This window comes from Macrotis lagotis, chromosome 1 (assembly GCF_037893015.1).
Source record: "Macrotis lagotis isolate mMagLag1 chromosome 1, bilby.v1.9.chrom.fasta, whole genome shotgun sequence".
NCBI classification, from domain to species: domain Eukaryota; kingdom Metazoa; phylum Chordata; class Mammalia; order Peramelemorphia; family Peramelidae; genus Macrotis; species Macrotis lagotis.
The window spans coordinates 688,862,143-688,880,847 of record NC_133658.1 but is presented as its reverse complement, the minus strand read 5'-3'; the positions used below and the strand labels follow the sequence as shown (position 1 = coordinate 688,880,847).

Genomic DNA, 18,705 nt, shown 5'->3' with positions numbered 1-18,705 from the left:
ATTGATTTGGCAGCAATCGTCAGAATGACTTGGAATAACGGCAAATGGGAGTCAGAGAGATAGGAATTAGGACTACCACTACAGTAGTCCAGGTAAGAAGTAATTAGGATTGGTTGTGGCATGAGAAATGGAGAAAAATGAAAAAAATCCAGAAAACTTTTTGAAAAAAGAACAATTGGACAGATAAGTCAAAATAGATAGGGTCAAATAAATAGAGCAAGAGACAAGGAACAATCATAATAGATCATTTTCCCCATAAAGTTGATGCACAATCTCCCACAATTACAAACTGGATAACGTAGAAAATTAGCAATACACATGGTAAAGAGGCTCACATATAGAGAACCCCCATAGTTCTGTCAGTGCACATCTTTGACTCTTCAGGGTCTGCATAAGCCTTTTCTTCTCCTAGGGACCTCATTCTGCTCTCCTGATCTCTACTGGGAAGGTTACTAGCTGGGCTGGCTGGGTTCCTCCTCTCTGTAGTTCAACTCATGTTGTCCAGAGTCAACTCTCTTCTCAACTCAGAAAAGTAACCTTCTTCAAAGCTTTCTCCTGCCTCAATTCTTGACTGCATGATTCATTCTGCTTGGTAGTATCTCCTAGGAGTTATTAGACAAGTAACTCTGCTATAAGATTTCCAAGAGTTGAAGAGTGAAATTCTTTCCTTTCTCAAAGGATGAAGGATTACACTATCAAGTTCTGGATTCTTCCAAAGCTAGCTCTCTTCACAATGGTCAGAGGTTCTTCTCAGGGCTCCTCCCTGGCATGATTCTCTCCTAGGATATATGTCTCCCTTTTTAAAGGGCCACCGGGGACATGATTGATTTTTAACAAGTGGTGTCTAGCCGCTCCCCAATTTCATCAATTTTGAATTGAGAGTTGCTTATCTCCTATAGGGAAAATAGATTAAACTTCCCTTTTATACTTTCTTTAGTATTTAATGCCTTATCACTTGTAATGCTTGCCCTATTTCTTCTGTGATTTCATCACTTCACCCAGGTAGGGGTGGAAATCAATCAGTCAGTTATGTCCTGATTAACTTTCCTGCCCCTGCTACATATCTTATCTATTATTTGATGTGTATAAAACTATTATACCTGGTTTTGATTTCCATCCAGACTTGTGGGAGACTCCCTCCCAGATTGTGCATGTAGATATAAATCAGTATCTTGGAATATGAGAAAGTTGCATATGGCACTGCAAGAATTTGCCCATTATTATATTTCCAAAGCAGGACTTGAACTCCTGAATCCAAGAGCAGCTTTAAAAGTGTGGTTCACCTGGGCTGAATTCAGAGTCAGAGGACCTTTGCTTTGACTGCCCAGGAGACCTTGGGCAAATCATTTATTGCCTCTCTGCTTCAATTTCAGTTCTGGCTGAGCCTGAGGTCCCTTCCAACTCTAAATTGCTGATCCTCTGGTCTGATAACCCATGTCTCCTCTCACCATACATGTTTTCATATGGGCCTGTCTTCATAGAGAGTCAAGCATACTTAAGGAACTTGAAAATGATCCCAGGCATAAGACTGTATTTTGTGGGTTCTACATATAAAAGTTTTGTAAGAACTGCAATTTAATCAACATAATTGCAATATGCACTGTAAGTTTGCTTCTTTGTAATTAGGCATACTCTCTTTGTCCCTGAAAACCCTGGGATTGGCAACACATGCTTTGAAGGCAGAAGGAAATAGACCTGTCAGGAAGCACCTGGCTCTCCACCCACCAGCCTCCTCCAAACACTCACACTCTTAAGGGCAAGGGACCATATTTTATTTATGTTCCCCAGGGCCTAGCACAGGACTTTGCACTTAGCAAGCCCTTTAAATGTTTGGGGTTTTTTTAATTCATTTCAGTACAGATGTTCCCACTTATCCTTCCACCCTCCTTCTAGTCTTGCTCTAAGAATTCAGCTGCTCATTGAACAGAGATATATATATATTTTTAAAGCTTTTGTGACTTTAAGCAGAAAGTACCCTCACTTTTCAAAGTTTCTAGATACTGGTATCATACACCTGCTTTCCATTTGTTTCTGTCCGGCTCCTGTTAGTCTCTTGGGTTCTCCCTGTCTGCCTGGATCCTGGATTGTTGTCCTTGCAACACCCACACTCTCTGTCCCTTCTCACATCTATGGGTTTATCCATTGTCTTCTCTGAACATAATAGTCTCCTTTTCCACTTCTGCAGTCATCTCAGATGGCTTTTGGCCATCATCATGACCTCTGATCCTTAAAATAAACTCTTACCTCCCCTCCCACCCCAAGTCTAGCTCTGGTTCTGGCTTCACTTTCTTCCCTTAATAGTTTCACACTGTTCTTGCCTCTTGAACCCTTGGTCTTCCACTTTTTTAAATCAACAACCTTTGATAACCTCTGCCATACACTCCTCTAGCTCTACTCCTGAGTCACCAAGCACCTCTGGAGGAAATCATAAAACCATACTGAGTGAGTGCACTAAAAATTCATCTTATGTTTTAAGTGAAAGATATGAAATTTGGAGTTCTGAATTAAAACTCCAACTGTGCTTCTTGTTATCTGGATGGACTTGTGCCAACCAGAATCTCAGTTTCTACAATTATAATATAAAATTTGCTCATTCAATTAACATTTATTAGGCACTTACTGTATGCTAGACACTGTCCTAAGCACTGGTGATACAAAAAAAAAATGAAAGGATTTAACTGGATAGTGCGTAAGAAGATCTCTTCCAGCAATGAAACTTGTGCTAACCTCAATGACCTCTCAGAGAAGCAGTCATTATATTTATCTCTTAGTAATGCCTTATCACACTTGGCACAATGATCCAAGCCATCTCTTTAAATTTACAGCTTCATCCCCATTCTCCTCTCTTCCAGCAGATAACCCGCCTCTTATTTTACTGTGGGAAAAAAAAAATGAGGTCAAATGATGTGGGCTTCCTCCAAGATGGAAATGAAGGAAATGAGAATGGGGGAAGTGTAAGAGAGATTTCAAGTTGCAGAGAATGGAGAAAAACTTATATCAGGAAGGACCTTCTTCCTTCTAAAAGCTAATCCTTCCCCTTGTGCCCAGGAGCTCTTCCTTGCCTGTCTTCTTGTTCCTTCCATCGTCCCCATTCTTTCCTTTACCATCAGTCTCTTCCTCTGTACTGTGCATTTTCACATTGCCTACAAACATACCCAAACAAAAAGAAAAAAGAAAAGGGAAAAAGATGGGGGTGGGGAGATCGGGCCTTACAATCTCTAAAATCCATTGTTATCTCTCTCCCTTCAATGCTTTCTGGAAAGAGTTGTTTGGAATCAGTCTCCACTTTATTACCATCTATGAAAATTCTATGAAAATCACTCTAATAAGAACTAACCAGTAAAGTCTGAATTGTCAAATCCAGCATTCATCCTCTTTGACCTTTCTGTAACATCTGACACAGTCAACCATCTTCTTCCTTCTTAATATTTTCTGTTTATTTAGCTTTCTGGGACACTGATGTCCCTCATATTCCTGCTTCTCTGAATAGTCCTCAATATTCTTAGTTTCTCTTCTTCCTCCCTCTCTCTCTCCTCTCTCAAAATTATATCTTTAAAAAGTGAATGTTAAAACTTGGTTTTTCATGTAATTGGGGGAAATTAAATTAAATTTTTAAAAGACTGTCTTTACTCTTTCTTTGTTCTTCTCTTTACTCTTACCCTAAATTCTTATCTATTCTTTAAAGTCTAACTCAGATGCCACTTTCTACATGAATCCTTCACTGATGCTCACCCAGGACACATTAATAACAATATTTCCCCATGGACCACACATATCTCTTTGTAGTCACTTAATATATTTATTATTAAATTTTACCATAATTATCTCCATGTCTTATCTCCCTGTAAATTCTATGAGGATAGATTATGGTTTGTAATTACATTCTGTATGTGTAGCTCTTGCTACAAAGTAGGGGCTTAGTAAATATTTGTAGAATGAACAAATAATCCATTCCTAGGGCTTCAATTATCACTCCTATATGGAGGAAGAAAGTATGTATATATATATGTATATATATATATATATATATATATATATATATACCCAGATTTGTATAGAGAATTGTTATTATTCAAATAACTTGGTAGTCATCTGAATAGTGTCTGACCCTTCACAATCCCATTTGAGGTTTTCTAGGCAAAGATAGTATCTAGATCCATTTTTGTCAGGCAATCATAAGTGAAGTAACTTTCTTAGAGATCAAATGACTTGCCCAAGCTCTAAACACTCTACAGTGCCTGCTTCAACCATCTTCATGGCCATTGTAACAAATTCTTCTCATCCACTCATTCCACTGAAGGAAGTCTTCACACACTCAGGGTGGACATCTCCCTATCTTACTGACAGGTTTCAGGTCCATTGGTTACCCTTGACTTGGTTTAACCAGTGTGCTAAGATGGTTTTACTGAGGCATAACCCCTGTGGCATGCTACATTTTCTTGGAGCCTTAGTTGAGAGTTGGGTGGATAAGCAACACTGAAGAGGGCTTATCAAGCCTTGACACCGGAGGTGCTTGTCATTCCTGTACATTCTATACACCCCTGACCAATGAATAGGTAGAGGAATGGGTGAAAGGACAATGTACTTTAAAAGTTTTATGTTCCATGCTTATTTGCATACAGAGATATGAATGTAAGTTCCAATTATCTGGCCTCTGGATTTGTTTGTAAACATTCTTCTAAAAGTGTTAACGTGATAGATCTAAATAAGTTCTCCTTCAATCTGGTATTGACAGATTTTTTTTTACCCCTCAAAGCATGTATTTTTCTCTTTTTTTTTTGGTGGATGGGGAGAGCTTTAGTTGCACTATTCATTCTTATTTCTTAGTGTATATACTTATGCACATGCTCCCTAGGTAATGCTATTTTAGAGGTTCTAGAAAGGCCTTCACTCCCCAAATACTTTTCTCCATCCATGCCCAATGGTTAAAATTACAGTGATGAACCTTTACTCCTCCAGCTTAAGGCTCTGTCAGTTAAAATGTAAATAAAGATGGAAAGCAGAACATTGTGAGCTATTATAGGTCATTTATACTTCAGCATGAAAGAATTTCTATTCTAATCCCTAAAGCAGTGTTTCTAATGGGAGATGGGAGGAGGACAAAGGACCTGAAGACACTGTTCACCACAAGAAATGTTTTTGACACGAGTTGGATTTGCAGGTTTAAGAGAAAGGGTGAGGAATGTCCAGCCTGAGGCTATATAAGGCCTGAGAAATCATTTGGTCTGGTGCTGCCACAGTAACCACAGGTCAGACTCAAAACTCATTAAATCTGGGAACTTTTTAGGGTGAATTAATCAATTGGTATATCAAATATAATGATGTTACAAATATCCAAATGGCACTTGGCAGAAAAAAGTTCCCCACTCCTGATTTAGAGGAAAAGGAAGGAAACACTTCAAATGAGAAAAATGGCACAGAAAGAGGGGCTTGATATTCCAAATCAAAACTAAATCCACTTCTGAATTTTCATCTAGGACCAGGCTTGGTGCTTATTATTCACAAGGTGTGCTGCCATTCTGATGAGACTTAAAGGTGCTTGAGGTTCCTTGGCTGCTGGGGAGAATCTTTTTTTGTTTGTTTTGTTGTTTGGGGAATTTCCATTTTCTTTTGACTTCTATATTTCCCATTTTTGCCTCTGCTGCATTACAATGCCTATCCTACAGGGATATTCCAAGCCCTTCATACATAGCATTCAGTCATTTTTTTAAAAAAAATAGGAAGCCCATTTATGTACACTGTCAGAGAATGTGTGGGCTAGAAATAAAATGCTTTCCCAAGTCATTCAGCTCCCCTGATTTTATATTCATGGAAGGCCATGAAGGCTAAAAAGGAAAAGTGAGCCAAGTACAAAGAGTCCATTTCCAGCTCACAATTACTCAGAGGAGAAAGCATATAACCAACTAGAGGTGTGAAAATGAGGCCAGATGAGGGCAGTTAGAATCACACAGGTTAGAGAACAATGCAGTCATGGGGCACTATAAATTAGCAACATTAACACTCCAGTCTTTAGAATGGTTTGAAGTAGAATATTTATTGCCCATATATCTCAAATCACAATTGATTACGCTGTGAACAAGGAAATATAGTGGATCGTTTTCTTAGTTTAAAAGCAGATTAGTATCCTTTTGACTATCCAAACGGAAGATTTAGCATTGTTCCTAAGTGATGAGCAAGGTCATTAATCTGCAGGGTATATTTCAGGGAGGCAGTGAGAAATTCCTGCATTTCAATTTATTGGAGACTGTTTCAGGATTCAATTAGCAACATCAATATTTCTCATTCAGACAAACATCTCCAAAATAACTCTTTCATTTCAATTTTTAATTAAAAGAATGGTCTAAGAGTTACATATTCTGTGGCTTTCTACAAACAAACAAAAATGAACTCAAAAGTTGATTGATATTACTCATCTAGCAATAACTTAAAACTCTTATCAGGGTCATTTATAATCATCATTTTTAAAAAGATCAATTTGTCTCTAATTATTTAAATGCTAAGGAAAGGCAAATTATTACTTATTGGTGACCCCATTACATGAGGAAAATTTGACTTGGAAAGAGATGTTTTCCTGAGGTTTTAAAAACTGAATACAATCGAGTCCACAAATCATTAGTCTTTGCTCTTTTTTTATTTTTTAATGGAAATAAAGTCATCCTCTGTACATTTTCATTCTTTAATACAGAAATTAGAAGCCACACTCTTAAAAAATCATAAAGAAGTCAGTCCCTAAAAATGGCTACTAATGAACACTGTTCTTAGAACAACACTTGGGATAGATAGCTGGTTCACGTTGTAGCAGCTTTCTATTTCTACCAGACATCACAGATTTCTAGAGGCAGTATGGCAGAATGGGTAGAGAGCTGGCCTCAGTGATAGAAAGATCTGGGTTCAAATTTTATCTCTGATACAATCCTGGCTTTGTGATACCCTCATTTAAACTCTCAATGCTTCATTCAGATAAACCCTCTATGATTTTTAAGTTGAACAGTTAAAAATTAGCATTGGTAATGGTAGTTTTCTCCTTGAAAGTTCCCTACAGCAGCAAAATCACAAATCTAGAACCCTTTCTTCCCTCCCTCTAAAAGATATACATAAACAATAAAACAGATAGACTAGGAAAGATCTCTAGCCTCACCTATTATAGTTCATCAAAAGGTAAAGGATATATATGTACATATTTTTATATAAATATATGTATATATATATATTTAATGACCAACTATTGAAGTTCAAAAAGAGAATGGGAAAAAGGGTGAAAGGAATTTGATGGAGATTTGCTTTCTTTTTTATAATTATCAGAGAAAGTCAAAAGTTTTCAAGTTTGTTGATTTTCTTGCTTTTTTTTTACTTTTTGCTACATTTACTGAAGAAAAAATTCCTGCTAGACCCTGAAAAGTCATAATAGATATGGTAATAAAAATATGTACACATATGCATACTCAGCTTCCATAAAGGCAGCATATCTAACTTAAATTAAAAACATAGCTCCTGCACAAGGGTAATAATGACTTTTCACCCAAAATTGCATAAGTCTAGCATGTAAATGATGTGTAAATTAAGGACTCCCTGAGTGAGCATTAGTAGGAAAGACCACAACAATCAATCATTTTCAATGATCCCTGCTCAAAGGTGCCTCTAAGTAGCTTTGACACAACAGAGTGTGACAGCTTCATAGAAGCTGTTATGGGCAACTGGGTCAAAACTCGTTGGAATAAAGTAAATCAAAATAGGGCAAGGAGTCAATGATATCTGTAACCAGGGTACTCCAACTCTGAGGGCCTCTTAACCAGAGCAGCAATCAAGAGGAAGGAGGCTTAGGTAGAGACCAGCCAGGACTTTGACTAGGTTGAGATTGCCCAACTTGTCACAGCAAGAACCTTGGAATATGCAGAGAGGAAAAAGGACAAGAAGACTGAAGGAATTCATGTAGGTTTTGATATAAAATAAATAAAATGTTAATTGTTTTCAATTTAATAAATCTATCATAATGCTTTTGTTTTGATTCAAGATTGCAAATACTTTTTACATGAATTTCATATATATCAGCATGGTATCTCTTACTCCATACTGAGGTGCTTAATCTATTTTATGTCTTAGATCTTAGTGAAACTTATTCAACTTTTCTCAGAATAATGTATATGATGGGGGGGGTGTTTAATGTATATGTAGACAGAATAACCTATATTGGATTAGTCCCTGTCAAGGGAAAGGGAGAGGGAGGGGGAAATCTAAATTGGAAATTATAAGAGGAACTGTCCAGTCAGAGGGAGAGACTGTAGGAATAATATAAGAAATATTATAAGAAAACTGCCCAGTATCTGAACTCAAACTCGATTACAAAAAAAAAAAAAAAAAAAATGAGTGGTGAAAACAAGCTTTAGGTGTGATTGTAAAAAAAAAAAAAAGAAAGAAAGAAAGAAAAATCAAATTTTAAACATGAATATGTTGACTTCTGGGTTGTGCGCTGTTATTTGTCCATGGGAACAAGATGGAAAACCATATACTTTCCGTGATCCTCAAAATCTCTCAAACTTCTGCAAAATAGAAATTATGAACAAGAGATTAAATCAATTTCAGCTGTCTCTGGGATCTGAGGCATCAAGAGACTTAATGAAGTAAAAACCCAATGAATAAACAGCAGGGAGGGCTAATCCTTACATCCCACACTTTCACTCTGTACCTTTTCTCTCATTAGACACCAGGTTCTGGTAGGGTTATATGCACCAACCCATGGGATTGTAAGACATCTCAATTCTTTCTCATAAATTTAACACTCAAAACAACGCTAAGATAAGTAATGTCCTAAGTTCTAGAAATACATATACAATGGGGGATGATAGTACATAAACTGAAAATCAAGATGAGGGAATGAGTAGGTAAAGGTATCCATCGTGAGAACATGGTTCAAAATGGACAGTATAGTAAGAAAGAGTACAGGGGCAGAAGGTACTACTAATGTGTAAATTCCAGGGCTGGAGTGAAACTTCAAGATGAAGATGTTTCAGTAATATGGTAGAGGAGATCAGAAATATAGCCTAAGGAGCAATGAGATATAGCTGGTTGGGTGTAATCTGAAACTGGAGATTCTAAGAGGAACTGTCCAGTCAGAGGGTAAGACTGGCAGGAATAATATAAGAAATATTACAAGAAAACTGCCTAGTGTATCTGAACACAGAAAACAAGTGCCATCCAAAAAATAATCAGATCATCTTCAGAAAAAAAATATCCTTATGATGCAAACTCCAAAGCAAATTTTAGCAATTCCAATGACAAATTCTACAAGTAAGCTGGAGAAAGGCTATTTTACACCCAGTGCCTGAGAAGAGAAGAGAGGAAAGAGGAAAGAGGAAGGAGAAAGGGATGGGAAGGGGGAGAAGAGAAGGGACGGAGGGGAGGAGACTCAGGATCAACCCAAGATGGTTTTTTTCCAATATTTAATTCCAAATCTGAGCCCTCCATAAATGAGGAAAACATTTTTTAAATTTAAATTTAAAACTTAAATATTTTTAAAACATATGCATATTACTTATGTTATGAAAGAGGAATTAAAACTAAGATGGAAAAAACATTATAAAGAAAGGAAAAACATAAAAGAAGTATTTAAAAAGTGAGCATAGTATGTTTTTTTCTGCATTGAGAATTCATAGTTTTTTCCTCTAAATATGGATGACATTTTCCTTTACAAGTCTCTCAGGTTAGAACATTACTTTAAAAAAAAAAGAAACAGTCTTGCAAAAAAAATCAGACCTGGAAAAAAAAAACAACTGTTGTTTTGCAAACATCCCAGGCAACAGAAATTTTAAAAAGGTAAAGAAATATGGCAGCCAGTGGAGGTACAGATAATTAAATAAATTATCCTCAGGAAAAAAATGCAAAAAATTAAAATAAAATAAAAAGAAAGATATGTCTATAAGGTAAACAAAATAATAACAAAAATAACAGAAACTATTAAGAGAACTTTCTCGGGGTGGCTAGGTGGCATAGTGGATAAAGCACCAGCCTTGGAGTCAGAAGTACTTGGGTTCAAATCTGGTCTCAGACACTTAATAATTATCTAGCTGTGTGACCTTGGGCAAGCCACTTAACCCCATTTGCCTTGCAAAAACCTAAGGGAAAAAAAGAAAACTTTCTTATCCTGTATATAATTAACTTGGGATATGTTGGTTTGTGTGTTATCTCTCTCAGATTATAAATCCCTTGTCAGGGATTATATTTTGCCTCTACTTGCATTCCCACTGTTTGTTTAGCACATAGTAAGAACTTAATAAATGTTTATTGATTAATCTTTCTAAAAGTACATAGGGAAACAAAGGTGAAAGAGGATGTCAAATAGAACAAGATGGTGGTTTCACCAGTGGCAAAATCACCCTAAAATATCATGGGCTAAAACTCACTGCATTCTGTCTACAATTGAATCAATACTTTTTTGGCGGGACTAAATTGCACAATAGGAATGTGGATAAAAGGGGATAGAGAAGAAAAAGAGAGTATATAATGTACCCTAACCAAATCAAAAATTAACAATAAAAAAATTCCTGTCTTCTCTCAGGAAGAGGATCTATAAGAGAATAGACAAGAAAAAAAGGGAGGTTCTAAAACAAAGGTAAAAGGAAAAATCCTGTTTCAGTGGTGGGAGGGGTTCCTAATGAAAATTGCTCCTATGGTAGAAATTCTGTAGGGGAGATGGGAACTTTCAATAGATATAATTTACAAGGAATTTGATGTTATGAGATAACACTCATACAAGTCCCAAGGGAAGAGGAATCAAAGCTCTTGGAAGCAACAGACATCCAGAAGAGATTTCATGGCAATTGGAGTGAAAGTGAGGATAATATGGAGGAAGGAAAAGGGTCTAATTGAACAGCATGATCAGGGATATAAGAAAATTCTCACCTTCAGGCAATACATCTATCTTAACACTTTTAGGAACTGGTATTTCTATGAATGAAGCGCACAAGACAAAGGAGAAAGGTGGTTTTATATATAAGTACATATATATATATATATATATATATATATATATATATATACATATATATATAAAAATCTGTGTCAAATGGTGACCTTCCCTAGTATGATGGAAGGCAGGCAGACAATTTGGAATTTAAAATGTAACAAAAAGTAAATTTTTAGAATTTCACAAAAAACAACATTGTAAAACTACAGTTTAAAGTTGAAGAAAAGGAGAGAGTAAAGGGTTTTATTTAACTCCTTAAGTGGGGGGAGGGGGCGGGGAGAATGGAAGATTTTGGTAACTAGATAAAAGGAAGAAAGAAAAAAAGGAAATAAGTGAAACTCTAAAACTAGGGGAAAAGTTAACAAATGGGACTGAGGGAAAGGAGGATTAAGGGAGACCTGAAAATAAGTAATGGTTGCCTTAAAGTCAGTTAAACTAAAATAACTGAAGAGACAAAAGACTGTCTTTATAGAGAGGAGGGGAATCTCAATTCAGAAAAAAAATTAGAGACAGAGGAAAACATAAATCTAAATACTAATGAAATAAATCCCAAATAAAAAAAGAGATAGATTGGATAAGAAAGCTAAATTCCACAACTTAATTACCTAAACAAACACATCTAAAAAAATATATCAAATAACATATACGTGTAGGGTAAGTGTATTTAATACTCATGTAGGTTATATATGTATATCCACATGGATTGTCTAAATGAAACTCAAGGGGAGGCATGAATAGATCGATCTGCAATCTTACATATCCCTCTCCAAGGGAGACTTTGATCCCTGCCTGGAGAGGAGCAGAAGAGACCATACTGATCTTTTCTGAGAGGGGGGGTATTGAAACTAGCTTTATATCTGTCTATATTCTACTATTCTGCCCTTCTAAGGGAATGATTTTTCCTTAGGTTCAAGTCACTTTCCTTTTTTGTTATCCCTAAAGAGAAAAGAATACAAGCTTTATATTAAAGTCGACCTCTTCCACAAAAGGTTAGTTTCACAAGAAACTATCACAAATAATGAAGAGAGATTAACCCATTTATCCAACCAGAGAGAGACAAATATCAGAGATGTTATATAGATTGAACAAGAGCAGACACCTAGAGTTTTTCCTTTGGGAATGAGATAGTTCATCTCAACCAAGAAACAGAGAGCTTGAGACCTCTATCTCACTAAAGTTCTCCAAGGTCTCTAGTGAGGCAAGCTGGAAATTAAAAACATGTTAAGGATCCAGCTTTCCTTTTCATGGCCTTCCAAGTCAGTTAATCAAAAAAGCACCTATTAAGCACCTACTGTATGCTAGACACTGGGGTGACAAAGATAGGCGAGATAATCTACTGTCCTCTCCATATCTCTCCCTGAAAAAGTCTTTGATCTTCACAAAAAAACCCTGAAAGGTGGATGCAATCACAGTCCCATTTGATAGTTGAGGAACCTGAGACAGAGATTAAGTGATTTATCCAGAGTCATACATCTAGTTAGTGACTGAGACTAGATTGGAATTAGAATCTTCCTGGTTCCAAGCCCAGAACTGTAGTACCTAAGCTGAGGCACTGAGATGGGAGATAAAAGTCTCTTGTTCAAGAAACAGAAAGTAGGCTATGGTAGCTGGACCTTCAAATGCACGGAACAGTTAAAATATAAGAAGACTAGAAAGGAAGACATGGATTTCCATGGCCAAACAAATCATTAGATTCTATTCTAAAACTATGTAATCACATAATATCAGTAAGGCAGTTTTCTAAGGGCATCCATTACTTTTGTTATATTTTGTTATATTTAAATATAAATATATTGATATTTATTATATTGCTATTCTGTAGTTCATCTTATCTTTCCTGGAAGACTGTTCTGTTTTTTCATGGAATTCTTCATTCATGCAAAAGATTTATTCACCCAGAATCCTCCCTCTCTCCACCTTCATCTTATTTTATGAATTGGATTTTGTTTTTTCAATTTACACGTCTTTTTCCAACAAGAATACAAGGATACATTAAGTTAGAGTGGACAAAGTATTTAAGCTTCACCTTCAGTATTTGACCCTCTAGTGACTCACCTGAATTTATTTATTGACTTATTTGATGATCTTACTTTCCAAGATTCTTTCAAAAGTCTTCTCCAGCATCACAATTTAAAAGCATTGATTCTGTGGCTCTCAGCTTTCCTTATAGTCCAACTCTCATAGTCATATATTGCTACTAGAAAATCATAGTTTTGACTATACAGACTTTTAGAAGAATCAAGGTTGGAAGATAAAGCATCAAATGTGAGAACAAAGAGAAGGCCAATTTGGATGAATGTCAGAGTGCAGAAGGACGAATACTGTCCATTGAATGTGAAAAGATGGGATGAGCTAAATTGTGAAGAATTTTAAAAGCTAAAATAAAGACATTTATAATTTATCCAGGATTCAATAGTTGATTGAGAAGAGGAATGAGTAGTCAAATAAAGAAAATTACATTCATTTTTATCTTCTTCCATTGAACTCAACCTTCTTCAGGAGATCTTGCATTTTTATCCATTCTCTCCATTCTGGGTGATCCTTCTCTCATGCCCCCTTGTATACTGAGCAAGGGAGAGCAGGCATGGTTCTTACTTGAATACTTCAAAATTATTCCGTTGCCAACATCATTCAGCAGTTCTTCTTCAGTTAAGATTCTATTAGTCTTTATCACATAACAATGACTTTTATTTTTTATTCCTATCACTTCTAAAACCTTAAATTGCCCCCTCTATCTTTTTCTTATCTACTAATTTCTTCCCAGGTGCCTAAAAATATCCCCAGATCCTTTTCTCAAAAAAATCCAAAAACAAAAAAAAAAACTTTACTTATCCCTATTTTTCCTTACAAGCTATATTGATCCTCTCTTCCACAATCAAATTCTTAGAAAAAGTTGTCTATAATTGTGATAGTTTTCATGACTCACTCACTTTTCAACCCTTTTAGCTTATGATCCCACTACCCAACTGAAACTATGTTTTCCTAGGTGGTCAGTGATCTCTTTAATTGCTAAAGTCTACTGCCATTTCTTAGACCTTAGGCTACTGGACACCTCTATAACTTTGGATCCCATTACTAGCTCCTCCTCTTGGATATACTTTCCACTTCTGTCTTCTAGGTCTCCATTTTTTCTTTGTTATTTTCATTGTTCCTCTTCCCTGTTTGAGTACTTCTTCCTCCTGTCCACAGGTGAATTATAGGTGCCCCTTCCCCATCTCTGTCATGAGCTGTCTTCACTCACTATATACTCTTTCTGGAGGTGTGGGAGAGGGAGAGAGGGGAAGAGAGAGGAGGGGAGAGGGAAGGGAAGGGAGAGGAGGGGAGATGGGAGAGAGGGAAGGGAGGAAGGGGAGAAGGAGGGGAGGGAGAGGAAAGGGCAGAGGGGAGAGGAGAGGGGAGAGAGGGGAGATAGATCAGCTTCCAAAGTTTCAATTATCACTTCTATTCCAATGACGTCATAATTCATATATCTAGTTCTGATCTCTCACTTTAATTCTAGTCTCAAATACCAACTGTCTGTCTTCCACCTGGATGTCTCCATAGGCATTTCAAACTCAACATGCTGAAACCGGAACTCATGATCTTTCCTTGATGAAAACTCACCCCATCTGAAAATGTTTCTTTTTCTATGAGACCTTCAACAACTCACGCCACCATTCCTCTCCAATTCATAACCTAAGAGTCATCTTTGCCTCTTCTCCTTCACTCCTCACTATGCTAAGTTCACTATATCTAAACTCAATTCTTCCTCTACCTCCTGTCTTTCATCTGACCACTCCTCTCAGCTGTTACCTACCTAGTTCTAGTCCTCTTTACCTTTCACTTTTACTATTATAAGTCACCTGATTGATTTTCCTGATTCCACTCTCTGCCCTCTACAATTTATCCTTCACACAGCCACCAAATTAATATCTCTAAAAACAGGCCTTACCATGTTATTCCTCCACTCAAAAATATTTAGTTGACTCTCACTCTATCTAGGTTAAAATACAACTTCCTCAGTCTATCACTTAAAACCTTTCACAATCTACCTCCTACAAACCTTTACAGACATTTTACCCTACTCCTAAATTTGCCTACTGGCTATTCTCCAAACTCAGTGTTCCATTTTTCCATCTCTTTATGCCTTTTTACCGACTGTTCCCATATCCTTAATGCATGCCTTCCTTCTTCCCACTGTTAACCTGAAAAAATTCCTAGTTTCCTTCCAACCTAGTCTTCTTATATTTTAACTGTTCCATGCATTCAAAGGTCCAGCTACCATAGCCTACTTTCTGTTTCTTGAACAAGAGACTTTTATCTCCCATCTCAGTGCCTCAGCTTAGGTACTACAGTTCTGGGCTTGGAACCAGGAAGATTCTAATTCCAATCTAGTTTCAGTCACTAACTAGATGTATGACTCTGGGTAAGTCACTTAATTTCTTGGAAGAAGCTTTTCCTTATCTTTTCTTTTTCTCAAATTATCTTCCATTTATTTCTCTTTGGGCACACAGTATCTTCCCAGTACAATGTAAGCTTCTTGAGAATAGGGGCTATTTTATTTTTGTCTTTTTACCTGTCTCATTTCTTACTACCCTGCTTTGCATTCAGGTAAAGTCTTAATAAGTGTTTGCTGAATTGTTAAATTTGAATTGAGTACAATGATCAATTTAGACAGTAACAACAATATTATAATAAAGACAATCAACTTGGAAGACTTAGGAAGTCTGACCAACACAAAAAATAACTAGGATTCTAAAAGACTCAAGATAAAACAGGCCACCCACCTTGCTACAGACATAAAGCTGATAGACTCAGAAGGTATATTGAAATGGATTTTTTAAAATATAGCCAATGTAGAAATTTGTTCCCCTTAACTATTCATATTTGGAACAGGGTTTTTTCCTTTTTCTTTTTCTTTTTTTTTTTTTTGCAAGGTAAATGGAGTTAAGTGGCTTGCCCAAGGCCACACAGCTAGGTGATTATTAAGTGTCTGAGGTCAGATTTGTACTCCTGACTCCAGGGCCGGTGCTCTATCCACTGAGCCACCTAGCCGCCCCTCAATCTTCTTTTAAAAGAAATATTCAATTGAAAAATACAAATATAGGGGGCAGCTAGGTGGCATAGTGGATAAAGCACCGGCCTTGGAGTCAGGAGTACCTGGGTTCAAATCTGGTCTCAGACACTTAATAATCACCTAGCTGTGTGGCCTTGGGCAAGCCACTTAACCCCATTTGCCTTGCAAAAAAGAAAAAAAGAAAAATACAAATATAAATGAGAGATAGTATGCCAGAATAGATAGAGAACTGGTCTCAGAGGCTAGAAAACCCCAATTCAGGTCTAGTCACTGACACATACTAGCTGTGTGAAAACTAGATAAGTCACTTAACCTCTCAGTGTCTCCAGACAAGTAGACTATACAATCCAGATACTGATTTGGATACTGAATCTCCCTTGATGAGGGAGATTCTTCCCTGGGCATTATAGTTTTTTATACTAATGAAGTGATGAGTTCAGGCAAAAAGAAAGAAAGAAAATATATGCATTATGATCAAGTAGAATTCATGCCAATAGCAAAAAGAGTTGTTTAATTTTTTAACCTAATTTTCCCTATCTTGCCTAGAACAGGAGCACAGCATCTCTTCATGTCCTTAACTTTGAGTTACTCAACCCAGAACCTTTCACCAGCTAGTTTTGACCTGATGCATACTTCCAACCCACTCCCAGACACTCATCATATTGGTGCTAGAATGAGCATGAACATCAGATAAGCTTTAGTGCTATTACAGCTCAGAACCTCAGAATTCAAATAAACTCTCCTCCAGGAGCAGAGATTACAGGCATGTGACATCAACCCAACTTGGTAGTTTGATATTAAGAAAACAATCAAAATATTAAATTCTTATGTCAGAAAACTCATCAATCTCCAAGGCTCCCTCTCTGTCTAAATCTATGACCTGTAATTCTTCAACTCTTGTTAGATGCCTGGTCAGCCTTTTTGTCATATTAGATATCTCCTAGATATGAGAGGCAGGAATAGAAAGACCACTGATTGCTATCAAAGGTTATATAATCCCACCACTATTTCTCTAATGCTTGCTACCTATATTCTCTTTCAGATTGATTTTTTTTTTCACTAAATAAAAGAGGCCATTCTTTGCTTCATTTCTTTCTTACCTAGCCTGGGAATTATCTCAGTCAAACTGAGACCTGTTAAAGGCCTTAAAGGCCTGTTAAAGGTTTCCCAATACATTTAAAATTATTTCCACTTGTCCTGATCCATATCTTGTCAGTGATCTCAGAAGACTCCGAAAGGAAAAGGTGAGGCTGGTGACTTTGAATAGCCCTCCCTCACCTAAATCCAATTTGTATGTCATGACATGACATCCCTGATGTCATGGTCCTCTTCAAAAGTGAAGGACAGGGGCGGCTAGGTGGTGCAGTGGATAGAGCACGGGCCCTGGAGTCAGGAGTACCTGAGTTGCAGCCTCAGACACTTAATAATTACCTAGCCATGTGGCCTTGGGCAAGCCACTTAACCCCATTGCCTAGCAAAAACCTTAAAAAAAAGTGAAGGACAAACAACAACAGTAGTTACAGTTTAGACAAAGTATTTGGCCTCATTAGGTCTCAGTTTCTTCTCCTTTAGAATGACAGAGGGACAGGGAAGGGAAAGGAGAAGAAGGGGAATGAGAAAAAAGGAAGAAAGGAAAAAAGAAGGTAAAAATAGAGAGGGAGGAAGGCAGGGAGGAAAGGAGGAAGGGAAGAAGAGAGGGAGGGAGGGGGGGAAGGATTAAGAATTTAATGTTTGAGCACTGTATTAAGTTGTGCTAGAGATACAATTACAACTTTTAAAAAAGGAAAAGAAAAACATGTCCTGCCCTAAAGGAACTTACACTCAAGACAATGTACAAAAGGGAGAGGGGAGAGGAGGAAGGTGAGCTGAATGGAACCTGATTTTGAAGTCCAGAAAGCCGGACACAGGGCTGGGAGGAGAATGAAAGCAGGCTGTCCCAAGTTTTCTCTAAAATGGAGGCTCTAGACAGGTGTGTCCAACCTGCCCATTCATGAGGCCTCCTCTTTTGACTTTATGTGACCCCTGATGGTTTTTGTTGGGCAATGTGAAGAACTGAAAGGTTGAACACATTTGCAAGAAAATCTTGTCTACAAAAACTGAGTACCATAGAATCAGATTAATATATAATTGAAAGGGTTTAACAAAAAAATAAAAATATAATAAATACAATGTTATTTTGTGGTTTTCTGACAATCCACAGCCATAAGGAATATATCTCTATTTGAGTTTGATACCATTGGTACAGAGTGCAAATGACAGAGACAATGCTGATATAACTAAATATAACATGGAAAATAGACTTTTTCAAGGACCAGAGAAGAGGTACAGGATACACATGACTCAGGACTAGGTAAGGTTGTCAAGAATACCCAAGAAACCCACAGCCTTATAATCAGTGTAAGAGTCATTTTACTGGGTAGAATGTCTATAGGAAGCAGACAGAGAAGTGTATCTGAAGAGATGAGATATGGGTACCAGTGCATAGATGTGGCCTTTGAGGTCCCTTCCAGTTCTAAAACTCCTACAAGAGCTTCACCCAGACTGAGGAGACTAGGCAATTAGCATGTATTTAAACCAACCTTACACTGCCTTCAGTGCTCTAACATTTACTTGATCTATCATTTGAATCTGGTTTGGGAGAGTGAGGAAATAAATCACAGGCATAAGACTACCAGAAGTTTACAGCTGC

General features: G+C 37.1%; 1 long non-coding RNA gene across 1 annotated transcript in view; it reads left to right on the top strand.

Moving 5' to 3' along the window:
* LOC141523250 (uncharacterized) overlaps positions 1-18,705 on the top strand; it is a 50,721-nt gene that overhangs the window by 14,725 nt on the left and 17,291 nt on the right. The gene's annotated exons all lie outside the window — the stretch shown is intronic.